At 39.2% G+C, this 13687-nt stretch overlaps 1 protein-coding gene across 1 annotated transcript in view; it reads left to right on the top strand.

The window, feature by feature from the left end:
* Positions 1-13687, top strand: part of dhrsx (dehydrogenase/reductase (SDR family) X-linked) — a 64474-nt gene that overhangs the window by 754 nt on the left and 50033 nt on the right. The window lies entirely within an intron of this gene.

A 13687-nucleotide genomic window follows, 5' to 3' on the forward strand; every position in this document is an offset into this window, starting at 1 on the left:
CAGTAAACCACATGGAGACATCTGCTTGTGAACAAAAATATAACATCTCGAACACCTGGATCTAATACAACGCAATGTGTGCATGGTACAGTAGGCTGAATGCTAATGGTTGTAGTCACGCGTTGCGGTTTGACCAAGCGTCATCTAAGTGTTTAAAATTAAATTATCTGTCCGTTAGAGACACAAAATAACGTACAAAAGCCAGTTTCAGTTGTCAGTTGTAATATAATTCCCTAGGACAAAAACACATTCATTCAGTATCAGCTGTCTTGTGTCACCTATCAAAACCGCACCATCAGCTGTGACCATCACACTATAAAGGTGAATCAGAGAATTTTTTTCTTGAAGGAAAGGAAAAAACAGTACTGTGACTTGGTTTAAGGCAAAACTGGTGGTTTGATTATTCTAAATATGAAATGGTATCATATATCGCATAAAAAACCGACATACAATGTATACATTACAGTGAACTGAAAATGACCGTCAAATTGTAGGTGTAGAACATATTTAATGCACCATAGAACACCATTCATGTTTGACTCAAACCTTACTTCACATTTTTGAATAGTTAATGAGTGCAATAATTACATGGTCGTACATCGACTTACAAGTGCGTGGGTTTTCTCGAATTACCTGAGTACAAAGAAGAAAGTCGGTTTGAGACACTGGGGAACTACGGTGGCAAGCCAGGACGCATTTCAGGGGTCGCCTTCACACTTCGCTTTGTATGCAGCTTGAATACATTCGAAGTACGTTTTATTCATGCTGCTTGGCGCAAAATATCATTGTTTTGTGCTACGGATTTGGACCCAGCAATAGAAAAGCAAGGCGCTTTGGCCGCATATAGGAGCTCAATAAACCGTCTTAATTAAAAAAGGTTATTCAGATATTCTGCTTTTTGTAGGTTTGTCGGTTTTTATCCGGTAGTACACGTTTAATTGTATGCTAGCGTTTGTTTTATGTCACTTAGTGTAGTATATTTAACAGGATATGTTTCCGTACTCTCCAACGCAAACAATCTATTAAAGCGTGCTCCTGCAAAAATCCATTTGCGCTCCATTCCTGAAATATGATATCAACACGTACGTAGAAACATTTCCATCTTCGCGTATAAACAAATGAACACAGGTGTGTATTTTTCACCCCTGAAATGTGTCACACCATTGTTAGACCCTTTACGAATCACCGAATAAATACTAGGTTAACTACGTGAAGAGCATCTCTAACGTCCTGCATCTCTTGGTTCCTTCAGCCAGCTGCAACCGCATTCAAATTGTTATATTTATGTTCACTTCTAAAGTCCCTTGGCTACACGCTAACCTGTAGAATTTACTGGCCAAGTTACATTCCTTACTCATTCACGAAGAAAACCCTGAAGGCTTCCAAAATTACCATACAGTTTTGAAGGACACATTAAGGACGAAATCCTGATTAGCAATTATAGTCACAATGCTAATAATGCTAATAATAATAATAATAATAATAACAACAACAATAATAATAATAATTTATTAAAACTACTATAACACTACTTTCTTTTACTTAAATTTACTAAAAAAAAAAAAAAAAGACTATGACTAATAGTAAATGTTGAGTGTAAATTTGAGGACACATTTGCTTCCATTAAGTCCCCTGAATCACAAACGTTTACTCCCTTGTAACGTTTACTCTCTAAAGAAAGGGTAGTTTAACTGTGCCAACCTCTTTGACACTGATGTTAAAGTCTTTGTCCTGGTCACAGATGCACTGGCACTGCACTGCCAAAACAGTCACTACATTACAATATACACAAGCCAGTGACTAATGAGCAGGTCCTACTGGCGGGGGACTCCATTGCAGAAGGCCTCACCTGGAAAAGGCTGTGCACGTGTTGATAGTGTTTCAATCAAATAAGAAATGTATACGAACATGTGTCAGCTGTGATTTTGTTGTGGTAGTGAGAGCCATGGAGTTCTACACCACTGTGTCTTGTAGTTGGGATCCATTTGGAAAGCACCGTCACAGTAGATCAGATAGTGAGCAGATATGTGGACCAGAAGTGACAGACAACATCCCCCAGACCTGAAAACAGAATGGCAGTTGTGTCAGGCTGCTGCCTGTTAAATTCAGCCCCTGCTGCCTGTACAAGAGTTGGGTGAAGGTGGGAGGATGTTGTTGGCATCGCAAATAAATAAGAATCTGTTGGAAATGGATTGGTTGTGATTTGTATACTATGTTTATTTTGTTCTGAGAGCTCATAATGGGTTCATCATTCGTATAGCAGCATAGTGCCCATTTTGTCTTTTGATTCGGGAGTTTATTCTTACCTAATTGCTTTGCTTTAGTCATGTGGATGTAATCAATTTACTTTGTCATTCACTTTACTATTGGAATTCTGCTTATGTAAAATGTCTTGACAATTCATTTGTGCTATAAGGATGTTACCCACTTAGCATGTATATAGGTGGTGTATCTCACAGCCAGTGATAGGTCTCATCAGGAAATGGACATCCGAGACCAACTCTCACTTCAGATCCTTTGATGGAAGGTATTTGTTCACAGCTTCTGTCTATGTGAATACAATCCTTCACATGATCCCTCATGTAAATCTAAAATTTCTGTAAATTTGTTTAGCAGTACATCTTGTAACAGTAATCATTTTTCTAGAAACACAACATCTTCTCAAGGTTGTTGATTTATAGTTGCTGTGCTACCTTTCCTGACCCCCTGGTTAAAAAATGTTTCCTGGTTGTATAGTTCAACATTTAAAACCACACCAGGCAGAAAAAGTGCATCTAAGTCTGATAAAAACTTAGCTAAAGTAATTGATTTTGTTTTCATTCAGCAACACCCACAAAGATGCTGTACTGAATCTGCCCTTGAGGTTCACACATTGCTGAGGGAGAAAAGGTCATGGTGACCCTCCACAGAGGGTTCTCTTTCTCTCGTTTTGTCTATGATAGGTTTGTTCTTTTTGTTTCCTGGAAAATCCCCTATGGAAATGTGCTCTAATGAATGCAGAAGGTGCTATATGGTGGCATTTGTTCAGGAATGTGTCAATTTGCGACTTGGTGTTGTGTTTTGGTGGGGCTCTTGTGGATATACCCAGTGGATGACCTGCCCTGGTTTGATCTGAGAGAGAGGGAGGGAGGGAGAGAGAGACAGGGACATAGCAATGATGACACAAAGGTGGAAAGACAAGAGAAAAAGGGAAAGACACTGACTCAGAGATGAGTAGACAGAGAGAGAGAGAAAGAGAGAGAGAGAGAGAGAAAAGAAAGACTTTGAGAATAAGGATGCAGCGGGAGGGAGATAGACAGAGTGGAAAACAGAGAGAGCATCAGAGCTCCCAGAAATGTAATACAATGACAATCTGGGAAAGTGGGGCAGGGCGTGCACCTATGGGCATTCAAAAAGTGCTTCCGTTACCACAGTTACCAAATATTGCTAGCAGCAGGCAGAATACACCTGTTGTTCATGCCTCCAAAAACAGCTTTTTGTCACCAATACATTTTGACTGTCTTGTAAAAAATGCCCCTCTGTCATCAGACATGGTGTCCATGCACCTGTTATGGAGATATTAAAACATACAATCCCTGGTGTCAACTGAGATTAGCCTGAGTCAGATGTGGAAAAAAGCAGGGAAAAGGATGAAAAAATAGATCAAGTGTGAGTCACCCTGTGCCTTATGTAAAATTCTGTTTTGATGCGAACCCTTTTGGCTATTTATGTAATTCAGATTTGATAGAAATGAGCAGATTTGACAGACCGTCAGCTCCCCTCCCCTTCTTATATCTCCCCTCTGCAAGCAGTGATGGATCTGGGGAGCATATGGTGGATATTTACGATCGTTCGCACATTAGTCATGGACGCATATCCCCGGGCGCTGGACAGAATAAATCCCCAGCCTGTTAGTCAGCACCTCTGGCACTGTCGGAGGAGGAATGGAGGAGAAGCACTCTGAGGACAGATCTGAGTTTACCGAGGGAGAGCGGCACATCAAGAGCTCGACCCCTGTGATCTAAAAGGCCATCACAGCTGAGGTACACGAGGGAAAGGTAATTACCAAGGGCAGGACGGACTCCCAGCACAACTCTAACTAGGCCGTGTACCTCCTCCCCAGCGGATAAAGCCGCTGGGCGAGCATCACCTTCCTGAAAGCCTAACTTCCCTAGCAGGGGCCAAGATGACCCTTGACTGGAGGTGAATGTAGATATGATCACTTTGTGGCCCATCAGCAAGGTGGATGCCCAAGGGACAGCATGCTTACTTCAACAGTTCATGTAATCAGCATAAACTTGGGGTTTGGGACTGCTCAGTGATACAATTGTGGTGTGAAGGATCATGGATCAAGGGTTATAGTATGTTAGTGATAAAATTATTGTTGTACGATAAGCGTTGTTTTATCATTTGGTGTCATCTGTTGACAGATTTCTATTAGAACAAATATTAATGGCATCTAATTGCATTATACCCATCCTTTCTGATGATATAAAGAGGGGGCACACAGTTTAATCCATATATGAAATGGCAGAATAGCACTTTAATAGCACATGATGAGTATCAGGCTCTGAGTATAATAATATCCACTACTTGATTGTACATCATGAAATTACGTAATAATTGCCATCATAATTAGCCTCATAGGTGTTTTCATTACTTTACTATTCACCCAGTGATGTTACAAACAAGTTCAGGATTTAGCATGGTCCTTTGGTTGGAGCTGATGCTAAATGTTTGCTCCAGATATCCGTCAAGGTGGGGTGGGGAACCAATGGGGGCTTAGTGATACAAATATGGTAGCCTGTAGTGGGCTCATCTCATCCTCCACCGCTGTAAACTAATTGAGAAGCACTCAAACTAGTGTTCATGGTTGTTTGTCAATAAATATAGTCAAATCAATTAATTCAGTAGTTTTATTTAATTAGTTTTGTTTATTAAGCTTTATTCAAGTCGTCACTGCTGTGGATGTTGAATAGGGCTTGAATAGTGTTATGCTCACACTCACTGGTCTGGGAGTGTTGTTAGCCTGGTCTAGTTGCTTATTCAACTTGAATGGATAAACTTCTCTTTTGTGCTGGAAGTCACTCTGGATAAGAGCATCTGCTAAATGAATGTTATTTAATGTAATGTAATGTAATGGATAATGATAGTGTTGGTGGAAGAAAACAGCAAGTGAGATGACGTTTTGTGATACTAGACTGTTAGAACAACCTTGAAAACAAAGTGGCATATTGCTTATCTAAATGGCAATTCAAAATACACTTTGTTTTTAAAGGGAATCGAATGCACGATGACCTGAAGTTCCATTTTTAAGAGACCAAAGCAAGCATTTTTTTCAGTTTAGCTATTGCAGTAATCTGAGGACAAAAATGGGTCAAAACCCCAGTGCGAGCTCTGGAAATTGCTTCATTTTGTACCATGAAAAATAATTAAATGTTGGAACTCTGTCTGTGTCTCAAAGAATTTGAGTTTAACAGTACAAACAGAAGAACAGTGTTATAATCACACAGTACTTCAATTTGTACCATACTTGTACTGTGCTGTAAATCTCTTCAGGGGGTAATCTCAGACAAAGGGAAAAGTGGTTTGACGTCAAATTTCAATTACAAATTGAATCACAAGGGGACAGTTGCTTTGTTAGAAGGCCACTGAGGTCAGTGACCTTAAAGACCATGAGAAATTTGAAATCATCTTTGAAAATGACAGGTCCAGTGTCCTAACTATGAGAACTATTTACTATGACTGCGGATATCAGAATTTGTTATTATTGTTAGAACAGTGTTCTGTGCAACCTAAACTTTATGTATTGTCGCTCATTCTGCAATGAAATTGCCACAAAGCACTTTGTACCACACAAAATTATGAAATCAGTGACCTGTAAATTCTGTAATATTAGTGGGGTACCTGCTTTCATTTGCTTCTGAAGGTGCTTGTTCAGTCCAGGCTGTAATTGATAAAAGACACCTTTTCCTACCATGTTCTCTCTACAATAACATCACAGTATAAATTAAATGACAACATCCCTTGAAACTGAAAAAGGTGAACAGCAAAATTATAGGGCTGTTCCTGAGGATGACCTGAGACAACCGTTGCTCACAATTGCTTTGCACTGGGAGGGGGTTGAGGCTTAATGTGATATTTGTATTTGGTACTGTTGCATATGGTCTGTTTTATATGTTGAGGATTTTCTTTATTGCCCCACTGTGGATATTGAATTGAATTGAACAGCAGAGGAATGCCATCCAATGATAAATCAATGCAATGAGATGTTTAGACACATTAGTGTTTGGGAGGAATGGCAGACATTTAGAGTCCAGTTATGTTATGCATTTTATACAATGTAATTTCCTTCTGAGACTGTAAAAAGGCACTCACGATTCCAGTTTAAGCATTCCAGTGGCTGGAACGCAAAATTTTTCATGTACTTATTTTCCCCTGCATGGCATACAGACTGATCATGGAATGCAGTTCTCTTACAGTTGAAGAAAGCCTCATGGGCTCACATTGTAGACAGTTAGCACTGCGCTGTTCTGTTATTTGCGCTTAGATTTTTTTTCCCTCTTCTGTGCCGCACAATAAATCCAAGGTCATTTGGAGAGTTCTCTTGCTCATTTTCATTTGCTTTTTTAATTATTTCCCACATTTCCAGGAGCTGCAGAATTTAAAGGGCGACAGGGATAATAATTATCCGACTCAATCAAATTATTCTCCATAAAAAGGTTTGTCAGGAAAGGTTAGGCCTGATGAAAAGGCCCATGCATTGAATATGCTATTGTTACAGGATAGTGGGGCATTCACCTTTTTCACATTGTGGTTGAGAATCTCTAGGGAGTTATAGAGGTTTAGGTTATATAAGGTTTCCTGGCAAAAACACTGTTTTTGTGCATTCCATCAAACTCCTGTGATTTGCAAAGCTGTTTAATATAAAACTATTATTATAATTATCTTTAATGCAGTAGTAATGAATAAGCACTATACTAAGGTTGTCCGAAATAAGGTTGCAGTGTAATTAGAGTATAATGAACGAAACTAGCAGTGCCTCCATACCAAAGGAGCAATTTTTACAAGGTTTTAATAAAAAAATCACTTTTGTTATATGATTCTACTATGGATACACAATGCAGAAATCATAGCTGTCATGTTATGAATTGTCATGGGCAAATTTTGGTTTTGGGCTCATGTCAGCCACATATTCTTTTCCCTACAGAATTGAGGTGTGCACCAATCATACCGCAGCTGCTGCATGCTGTCCTTGTTTGAACAGATAGTATTTTGTGAGACAATTCAAAGGAATCAGAGCTGAGGTGATGGGGGGCCTTCCAGCGTTTGAGGTTTGTTACTGCATGCTTTGTCAGTACAGTCCTCAGGTTTGTTTTATGACAGAAAGACATGTGTGACGCAGCCAATCTCTATTGGCTCTATCTTGCATCCAATAATGGAAATTCATCACTTCCATGAAAACGGGGATAGAAGAGGAAACACATGGGGTATGCATATATTTAATATTAAGTGTCGCTTAAAGGGTCCAATGATGCTTTCGTATGAAGACGGCCCTGTTGGACAATTCTGTCGGCCTAGTGTGGTGCACATCTGAATTCATTACTTACTGGTCTGTACTGAGGTACGAGCTACAAGGTTGGAGTCAGAGTAGAAAAGAATGAAATAAATCTTAACAGCTGCAGTGACCTGTAATTCTTCTCTTATTGACCTGTTCGGCAGACACACTTATCCAGGGAGACATGTAGTTTTTAAAATTCGAACTCTGTGGTACAGTGTGAAAGTGTCCATCATGCAGGTTGAGGATGATTATTGACAGGCTAGAAGTAGAACACTGCATCTGGCAATGGTGTGAAAATAATGCCAATGTGGTGGGAGAACGCCATATCAAGGCCTTCAACAGTTACCTCTGCTGTCTCACAACAAACACAAACGGGCAGTATTGAGTAAAGTATAATGATTCAAAGAGAGATGATTGAATAATTCAGGCCGCTTACAGTATGTTTTCTGTTGATGAGTGTAATGTTTGAGCAGTGTCTCATGCCTTTCAACCACACAGGGTAATCACGAGCAACGTGTGAAAGGGTTGTGACACCTTACCAGAGGGTGAAGGGCCATGATGGACAGATGGCAACAGTGGCAGACAGATGAAAAGATTCAAAGTCACCTGTTGTTTATTTACAAGAGCATGATAATGATGGAGACCCTGCTCCAGCTGTCTGAGATACAACTCAAGCACAGAACACACAATATGAAACTATCCTTGTATCAGCTGTAATAATGGCCCTTAAATGTTTGCTGTGATTATTGTTAAAATTCTGCAGGTGCATGCTGAAATTGATTAAATGAATTGCAATCAAAATTGAAATTGCATGAATGAAAAATGGAACATTTTTGTCACAATCGCAGTGTCAGGTTTCATGAGCCAAATTTACTACAGGGACTGCCAGTGGCAAAAGAAAAATGACCACCAAACAGTATAATGTCCCAGCAGCTGTTTGCTGCAAAACAACGGCGGAACAGAAGCCGGGGCAGAGAGATATATTAAAGACAATGCCAACAGAACTCAAGCACCAAGGCAAAGATACATATTGGACAGAAGCAAAATGCAAACTTCAGTTGTGTCAAGAACAAAAGTGTTCATTTTATCTGTGGTCACCTACAGTACAAAGCACAATTAAGTGGAAAGTAATGGCTGGATAACTTGGTAGAAGCAGTTACAGGTTTTATACCCCATCCAGTTAGATTTTGTACTATAAAATCTCTTTTCTATATGGCAAGAAAATAACAATTAATCGGCTGTAATAAGGGTACAGCCTTATTCTTAGAAGTCACAGTCACATGACAAGGTGGTTACACTTACCATGATGTCCTAATTTCTTACATGTGATGTCAGCTCTGAATTTAAAAAAATTACACATAAAAAGTGATTGTAGGCAATTGTCAAAATTGTACCATGAGTTTGAGGCTTGTGGTAACAAAAACGGCGCTCTTCCCTTTGTGAAGCACTGCTCGTTGAATTAAGAGCATTCCCTTCCTCTCTCACAGTTCTTGTCAAATCAGTGTACGCACATACACACTGTTTCTAATGTCCTTGGCAAGTGTGCCAAGCTTTCAAAATAAAATCCTCGTTTAATGAAGAGAGAAGTTACGATTTAATTACTCCACCCCCCAGCTGTTCACTCTGTCAGTATAAATATTTGCTTGTTTTGTTTCAATGGTGATCATTTTTTTGCAGTGCTAGACCGCCTAGCCACTTTGTCTTCTGTGAACAGGAAACCTGAAAATGCCCATTTGCAGTGAGCTGTTGAGGAAAAACATTTATTATCATCATTATTATTATTATTATTGTGAATAATTCAATCCCAGGAGATACTACTACTAATACAGCCACTTTTTATCTCTCAAAGTATTAAACAATTATTATTGATAAAATCAATGGAACTGTAACCCCTTGAGTCTTGTTACCCCCCAAACTAGAGCAATATATGGCCACAAAGCAACACATTTAATGGATCTCATTATATCTCCAGCCATTCGAGGAGAAGGAAAATGGCTGAAGTCAATCAAGCAACTAATTAATTCAATTAGGTAATTAAATCATTGAGATGGCGTGAACACAGAAATGCTTTTCCTGTTTTTACAGGAAAAGAATTGAAGAACATTGCCTTTGAGGACCAGGGTGAGTATCCCTGCAATGAAAAAAATGATTTCTGTTCCAGCTGTAAACAGTAAACTGGTTATAACATTATTAAACACATAATAGCTGATTAAGAGATAGCTCAGTAATGACTTCTGAAGACACATTGAAATAGTCTAATCCTTTACACAGACATATGAATATTTCAGGACCAGGAAAGGAAACCACTCATGCGTGGAACCCTTGGAATTTAGAAGTCGTCTCAGGTTTCCGTGAATCAAAAAAACCCCTTTGTGTAAAGCTTCCTTCACCATCCACATCGTAGCAGTTACTATTTCCATTTCTCTGGCTCCTGGATTCCCTTCTTCTTTCATAGAATACTTTGCCCAGTCCTTAAGAAGACAGAAAATCTATTACATTACTGATATTTCTCTCTGTGCGCCAAGGTCCTGTCTCCCCGTGCCTGATCGGTACATGGATAAACTGCGTTTAAATTTTCCCAACATTAATCACACTTTCCCATTAATCTCAAGGCTGCATGAGTCACACTCCCTCCTTTTTTTAAGTGGAACTAACCCAAGAGAGTAAGCGCTGATCTTCCCCCTTCTGGGGATCAGCACATTTCAAAGGAATATTGTGACATCTTATAACATGTTGGTATTAACTCTGCATTCATCTGGGCACATATGTATGACTGGGAGCAATGACTAATTTCAGAATCAAAAGCTTATTGGGTCTCTGCTTTAAGTCCCTCCCCCAAGGCATCCATCAGTCACGTTTGTAAAACTGCAATATCCATGTTTGATAAAATACACTTCAAAATCTGAAAATGACACTAAAGGTGATCTTGAATTTTACCTTATTTATTTCTTTCATGTGACATCTGTCAGGAAGTTTTGTTGTGACTAGGGAACTCTTTCCCTGTCTCCATCAGTCCTTCCCCCACACAGTACAAATGTAAGGTTATTGCAGCAGATAATGAAATAGCACAGCACCAGACAGAGACAGACATGATAAATTGTAACTGCATTTCCCTCTCACCTTGTCTGCTCACTGTGCTGTTCGCCCACCCACCCTCCACCCTTTCCCCCCAATTTTGGAATTGCCAATTAGCCATGGCACACTTGGGTAACCACTCCGCCTCCTGCACCTGCACTGTGAGCCCTGAGCAATGCATGTGCACTCCTTCATTACTTCTCTGCGATGCCAATGGCCATTTTTCACTCAGTGAGCCACTCAGTGTACTACAGGAGAGCTAGCTCTGATTGGAGGAGCAGCACATCTCTCACTGATGGCAACCAGTAACCTATAGGTGCCTGGTGAGTCAGTAGGGGGCACTAATGCTGCAGTGACCTGAGACACACTGGCAAAATTAGGAACACTCAGCTAACAAAAAATCGCATAGCAAAGCCATTTGTGAATTTTTTCATTGTACACGTGCATTTCACCCACTCTTTCTGCTGTTGGAGCTGTCTAATAATTCAGTGTGAAAGTAACAAAGTCAGGCTGAGTAGTTTGGTTGCTAATTACTACCCAGTGTGACACAGTATCAAATAAGACTGTGGCATTAATTAACTGCTTTGATTTCAACAAGACAAGTGTATCTACTAGAAATGTTTCATCCTATCAACAAGAATGATCAAAAATGATATAACTGAATATATTGCACTGTTGAATAATGACAATATGGTTTCTTCAGACCTTGTCTGTCCATTGGGGAGATAATTCAAAGGATATTGCAGTGCACAGTATGATCCAGCACTGGTTGTGAAATGGTTTTTCATATCAGTCTCCAATCTTTAAATAAGGCAGTCACAGCGAACCTGAAGCAGAGTGCTACTGCTCCCCTCTAACGGAGATTGTGTCTGGAACCACATGTGACCTGACAGATCTGAATTCTCCTCCAGCCACCCCTGTTCCTGACTGGCAGTCTGGGCCACTGTGACAAGATGATGCAATCTGGGAAAACATAGCTTGTCTAGAGCCAAAGACCCTGAGAGCTTTAGTTTACTGCAAGTATAACTACGCCAGTAATGCATTCTTGCAATCAACAAAGCCTCAAGCCCCATTATTGCTAAAGATCAACTGGACCTGAAGGCTTGCACTTAGTTCTTTGCTCATCATGGCAGAGAGGACAAGGGCTGTGCTTGGGGTATTGAAATCAGGCCTATGCCAAATGCTTTAGTATCTGACATATTTTCAAATGCAATCTCAAATTCAAATGCAAATGCAAGGGCGTAGCATTTGGAGTATTCAAGTACTGTCTTTAATTATTAAACATTTGCTCAAATACTTTACTTTAGACAAACAGTGAGAGGCTAATAATGCAAACAATGCTTATTTTATTAATATCTTTAATAGTTTTATCTTTATCATTACCATTATTACCATTGGCATTACTAGTTATATTTTTAGCATTGTTTTAGTAGTTTTATTGTTAGTATTTACCTCTCATTGTGTCCCTGGCACAAACTCAAACTCATTCACCCTTGTGAAATGACATATGAGGGCATCACTATGCACTACCAAAATCATACTTTACTAAGTAGGTATAGGTTTTCTAAATAAGTGTTTATTTTTTGTATTTGCCTAATTCTGAAGTAGTTATTTGACGATTTAAAGAAAAGGATAAATAAGCAAAACACAAAATTATGAATCCTTCTAATGGGTGCCCATTCATAAGACTGTATGTGACAGCAATCATAGCAGCCCTTCCAGAGTCAGCAAGATCTGTCTGTCTAGCTCTTAATCTTTGGTATAGCAGTCAGATAGAGACTTATCTCTGAGTAGCCCGGTCCCTCTGGTCTCTTTCCAGGGTCACGCTTTTTATGGCCAGTTCAAAGGTTGCTACACTGGAGAGAATACTGCAGGCACCTATGAAGAAATTCATAGGCTTTCTCAAGATCTCATTGACTTCTTGCAACCTTCTACTACTACAACGTAGACACCCCAACTGAACATATTTTGCTCTGTTCTCAAGGCAGCTAACATCACGCTAGACAAGTTGTCTGTCTCTAAGTTAGCCATCCACAGTAATATAAAAATATCAGAACACTATAATAATACTTTAAGGAGAAACACTGTCAGTAGTGAATTGTTTTAACTTACATTGTGTTAGCCAATATATTGGAGTAAAATAGTTTTATGGTTTATCTGCTGTTTTGTTTGTATTCAGAGCGTATTTTGTGTTGACAATAGTATGTTTCCTCCAGATGTGATTTACTATGGCAGAGTTAGCTGGTGTGTTCATAAAATCCATATGAAATGTAAGATATATGTATTAAATTGGTTCTGAATCAAGATTTCTGTCCAACACAATGATGATAGTGCAGAAAGTATATTTTTGAAGCATGTGTAAGTCTTTTCCTTCAGTGTTGTGTGTACTAGCCTTCAGACAGGGCCTTCTGCTATGTCTTTTTATCCTTTTCTAGTTGTGTAGCAGAACACATTTTGGTACAGTTCTGTCCCTATGGAGATGCAATTAATTTGAGTTAAGAGAGAATCATTCTGAACTCCATATTCAATCAATCAGAAAAAAACTGTAGTCACAATTGTTGCCGTAAGCAGTATTGTAATTGGATTTACTTTTTGACACAATTTACCATAAGGAAATGGCAGCATAAGCAGCTGGAATTAAAGAACACTGGATTACAAAACACTGATTGAGTTATTGTTGAGGTCAACAGTGAGAACCCTGTTTGCTGCCAGTATGGAGAGACAAAGCAAGCAAACATGCTGAAAACTTGTTTTTCTTACTTTGGAGAGAGATTTGCCTTTGTGGCCCAAACCTGAGAAGGAGGGAAAATATTGGATTCTGGTGGGTTTCATGTGTCAAGAAGTAGACCTGTAAATATGATTATAAATTAATGCCACAAAATCGATCACCACCTGTTTGATGTTCTTGTGTGAAGCAGAGATATTTTTAAAAATTAATTTCATCTGCTGAATAATTAAACAATAAAGCAATTAATTGGACAGACTATGTGGTCGCCTCCATTATTATATCTTCAGAAAGAGTGACACATTCTACAGCCAGGTTGATCTTAGGGGAGAATGAAAGAGCTCAGA

The sequence above is a fragment of the Megalops cyprinoides genome, chromosome 11 (genome assembly GCF_013368585.1).
Source record: "Megalops cyprinoides isolate fMegCyp1 chromosome 11, fMegCyp1.pri, whole genome shotgun sequence".
Lineage (NCBI taxonomy): Eukaryota > Metazoa > Chordata > Actinopteri > Elopiformes > Megalopidae > Megalops > Megalops cyprinoides.